Here is a 5,328-nt window from a genome sequence, read left to right on the forward strand (position 1 = left end):
CCCAGGCTGGAGTGCAGTGGCCGGATCTCAGCTCACTGCAAGCTCTGCCTCCCGGGTTCACGCCATTCTCCTGCCTCAGCCTCCCGAGTAGCTGGGACTACAGGCGCCTGCCACCTCGCCCGGCTAAGTTTTTGTATTTTTAGTAGAGACGGGGTTTCACTGTGTTAGCCAGGATGGTCTCGATCTCCTGACCTCGTGATCCGCCCGTCTCGGCCTCCCAAAGTGCTGGGATTACAGGCTTGAGCCACCGCGCCCGGCCTGAGATCCCCATCTCTACAAAAAAATTTGTTTTTTTTAAAATTAGCAGGCCGTGGCAGCATGCACCTGTAGTCCCAGCTACTTGGGAGGCTGAGGTGGGTGAATTGCTTGAGCCCAGGAGTTTGAGGCTGCAGTGAGCTAGGATTGTGCCATTGTACTTTCTCTAGTCTGGGTGACAGGGCAAGACCCTGTCTCAAAAAAAAAAAAAAAAAAAAAGCAGCGGCAGGTATAGATAATATCTTGCTTTTGTTAATCTGATCAGTAAAATGTCTGTTAAAATGTTAAAACACCCGATAAACTGTTAACAATGGTTATCTCTGGAAGGTGGATTGTGGAGGAGGGAACTTTTTGTTTCCTACATTATTTTTATGTTTTTCAAAAAAAATCTACAGATATATGTTATTGTAAAAAGAAAATCTGTGTTCTGGTTCAGGGTCATAATTTCTTTCTCCACAATAGCACTTAAGGCAGGAAAAAGTTATTGATAACCCTGAAGGCAGAAACTACGTGAGGTATTGAAGTGGTACATGTAAGGGTGGGACTGCACCAAGTAAGTTCATTTTGCCGCTTACTACCTACCTTAGTAAAACATTTAGAAGATGAGGTAGTCAAAAGCCTTCTTAGATATGTGAGTTTTTAAAGAGCAATTTATTATGGAAAGGATTTTGATTCTTCAACTTCTTTGCATTTGTCATAGAGAACAAAGAAATGGAAAAGAATGAGAGTTTTCATATTTTTTATTTAAGAAAATACTTGAATTGCCTTGGACAATATTAAATATTTAAACAACATGAGAAAGAGTGCCAGAGGTCAGAACACAGTATTTACTTCACTGACTTGCCCTGACGGATAATGAATGAGGATTGATTTAATAGTGACCAAATACACTGGCCATATTTACTACAAGTGCCGTAAAAAGGCCAATTGAGGACAACTGCGTCTAAAATGAGATGAAATCCTTGAGTCCATTCCTTTTAGCTGAAATGATTAAAACCAGGACCAAGTCTTTGCAAAACATGTCAAATGGATGGATGGCTTCAAGACAGCAGAGAACCCACAAGCTTGACGAGGCCTCCAGAGAGTTCACTCAGGATGAACGGGGTGCTGGCATCATCCTGGTCCTCTCTGTAGAGTATCAGTGTTACAGCCCTGTGAGTTCAGTAGTAAAGGATCTGGAGTCCATAGGGAAATCCGAAGGAGGTCAATGGAACTGACATATTATATAGCCAAATACTTACCAATAAAGTGACCATCCTTATAAAGGCTGATTTAGGCAAGCCTCTGCCTTCAGAAAGAAGTTCACTGAAACAAACCTGGCAGATTGATGACTCTGTCTTTCAAATCTCCAGGAAATATGGTTTCATAATTTTCCTTTGTCATGGAGCCCCAACTTTAATTTTCATAATTCAGTGTATAAAGCACTGTGCCAGGTCTCTAGGGAGTACACAATGAGGAAGCCATATTCTTTGCATTCAAGAGTTTATACAGTTATACAAAAGCACTTAGTAATGACAATATCAGCAACTAACATTCGAATGCTTACTATGTGCTTGGAACTTTATCTCTTTTAAACCAACAATAGCCCCCTTAGGTGGGTAATATTATCAGTCCCATTCTACAGATGAAAAAACCAAGGCTCACATAAGTTACATGATTTACTAAGGGTCACACAGTTGGAATGGTGGAATTGAGATTTAATCCAGGCAGTCTATTCCTGTTTAGCAATTTCTGCTACAGAAGCATAAGCAAGAGAGACACAAAGCACAGAAGATTAGATATATTTCAAATATGGGAGAATCTTAAAACTGAGAGGAGGTGGTACAGACACAGCCGGGGCAGGGAGCAGGTTGTAGTGAATGTAGAATGGAGAACAGGCTGGTTCTCAGTAAGAAGGGAAGAGAAAGAGAGGTGGGAAATAAGACTGAACAGAGAGCTTGAAGACAGATCACAAAGGCTTGTCAAAGCTATGCTAAAGGAGTTTGGATTTCATTCTGTAGACAGTGGGAATGACAGAAATGTGAACACAGAAATAATATGCTTTCTTTTGTGTTACGAGTATTTTGGCAGAATTGATTTGGATGGATCGGAGTGAATGGCTGTCAGTTGAAGGAAGACTGGTTCAATGGCTACAGAATATGAATGTTGGTCTTAAGTTCAAGGCCCACATGTCAAAGACATTCTTTCCTATGTCGAGTGCTCTGCTGATATCTAGCTGAGTGACTTTGGAAAAGTCTGAGGCCTCGATTTCTTCACCTGGAAAGTGGAGATACTGGACATGCTCTTTGACATTTCATCCAGCTCTGAAATTTTATAGTCTTGTGAAAAATCTCTTCTTGAAATGTTATCTTGGGTGGTCTTAGATTGTGTGTGACTGGAACTGGGGCTGATTTGTAAAACCCTTGAATGTGCTTGAAAATACCAACCCACAGTGTTTTCTTCTCCTGGGAAAAGAACCAAAACTCTTAAAAAATATACATTGTGCTTTCTATCTTGAATACCATTTATAAATAACTACCTTTATTTTTGTTGCTGGGTAACTGTGACCCAGAAGAGTTGACTTTGCATAAAAGGAACCCAGAGTCCTCTAGTCTTGGTGTTTTTCCTATAATCTTCTCATAGTGGCTAGAAGAGAGATGATAGACGAATAAGTCAAAATAAGGTATTTCTGAACCCATGTTATTGTTTTTAAAGCCACTGTGTTACCTTTTCCTAAGGTATTACCAAATAGAAAAAGTGTCCCCTCCACCATAGCAGCTCAGCATAAATCTACCATTACAATTTCCAGTTGACCTATTCAATAATGTTTATAGAAAATAACCCTCCAAAAACCTCTAACCTGTGTTACAAATCAGGAGAAGATTTAGATGGTGTGAAGATAGGGTAGGGTGACCAACTCACCCTAGTTTGCCTGGAACTTTCCCAGACATAGTACTTCAAATCTCACCTCCAAGGAAACCCCTCAATCTTATAACCCAAGAACATCTAAATCTTAACATGTCTTAATCCTCCAATTCCCCACGAGGGTCCTCAAAGGGCCACACGAGGAAGAATTAGCAGCAAACTGTAAATATTTTATTATTATTCAGTTGGGCTAATCTTGACACCCCCAGAGAGAGCTATAGTTTAAGCTGTGACATGGTCCCTGGGCCTCTATATTTGCTCCTCCAGCCCATACTTTAAGATCTTAAAAGCTAAGATCTTTTGGCCTGGAATAAGTAGAAACAGAAGACTGCAGCAAAGATGGACTTGGGTCTATGTGCAAGGAAGAAAGAAGAGAAAGATGGCTGACTTGAAGGCTTTGGCTTGGTTTCTCTCTCCTAGCTCATGGAAGCATGATGCAGAAGGGAAAGTCACATGTATGTGTGGTCTTTTATTGTTGAGTGACTCTTAAGGGTAATTGTGACCTAATCCATGTCCTGAAATATTAATAGCATCTCTTCTCTAGCGGTGAGCAAAGAGTGGGAGTGGAAGAAGATAGGGAAGGACCACCCTCACCCCCCAATGCCAACAACAAAACCAACCCAAGAGGCATGGAAGTGTCACTTATGAATATGTGAAACCTCTATAAGAAATAAATTTTTTAAATGAAGCTTATTTCAAAGTAATAGAAGCCTTTTTAGTTTCTTTAGTAGACAATTTATTTTGATAAACTTGCTCAATAACAAAAATACAAGTGAAGAAAATTATGTTCATTTTATACAGTTGTATTAACAATTTGTTTTGAAACTATTAATTGAAAAATGTTATAACCAATTAGAAAACAATTCTTAATAAAGTTTGGGATAATATACAGACCTTGATCACAAACTTCAAAATCTCTTGAGGTGATACAACTAAAAGTCCTGTGTAGGGAATCCTACCTACATGGGCCAGTTTTTTCCTTCATGTTTTTATCCTTCAAAAATTTTCTGAAAGACAGCTTACTGTTTTGAATTGTGAAGGTAAATTTAATTTTTTAAAGATCAAGTGGGTTGATAAAACAGTTACTATAATCAGAGTAACTTGTGGCTAGTAGTCTTTTAATAAAGACAAAATAAATGCAACATGTTCTTCCCATGAAGCCCATGATGCAAAATAATAGCTAACAGCATATGAAAAGTTAGTTTCCAATACTGTATTTTTCAGGGCCTTTCCTCTAAATCAACAGATTGCTTGTCACCAGGACTATTATTTCACTTAATAGATTAAACAGTGAATTCACAGAACATCAAGTGAGGATATCAAAGCTTTAGGCAAAAGGGTAAAAACCAATAGTGTTTTGGTCATCTAGAACATTAAAAAGAAAAAAGAGCCATCCTTCAAAACAGAACAAATGAAACAGAAAATAGGTTTATAAGAGGTGGAAGAGTCAGAAAAATTACATACATACATTAACAACATAGAACATGGATTACCTTTGGAAAGAATCATACTGAAATGTTTGCTTTTAATAAACTGAAGATTTTTCATGTTTACAGATGTTTAGGCATGTTCAATAGGAGCTTCCAAAAATGTCAAACTAATTCAGTCTTGTGCAAATAAAACCTAAAAATAATTTTCAGCAGATTTTACAGTGATATTCTTAGGTATGAGAAGAATGCACACACTCTAAAAACAATGTAACAGACAAAAGTTTGACAAATGATTGCACCATAAAACAGTGTTTTATATACAGTTTATAAGATATGATTTCCTGCTATAAATTAATACTGTACTATATAGTACTTATTATAGTGACCTTTTTAAAAAGCAACTGCTGACAGTTGTCTATCTTTTCACTTATAGGATTTATAGAAATTTATATGAATGAGTCCATTTCAATGTCTGGTCTGCAAGAGTACAAAGACTTGACTTCACATACTACTTGACGGGATTGTTTAATCCTGGGTTAGAGTGCTGACTGGCTAGAGGGAGTTTTCCCCCATCAGCCCTGTATGCACTGGACCTCCAAGACAATGATAAAATTAAAGACAACTTAATGGTTTGGGTAATAGATAGAAATAAAACCTTAAATTTTGTAATCTTAAATGCAACACCACCATAAGTGAAAGAAGTAAACAGTGGGGAAATTCTTAGCAGCTGAGAAACTTT

Source organism: Theropithecus gelada, chromosome 20 (genome assembly GCF_003255815.1).
Source record: "Theropithecus gelada isolate Dixy chromosome 20, Tgel_1.0, whole genome shotgun sequence".
In the NCBI taxonomy this organism is placed as follows: Eukaryota; Metazoa; Chordata; class Mammalia; order Primates; family Cercopithecidae; genus Theropithecus; species Theropithecus gelada.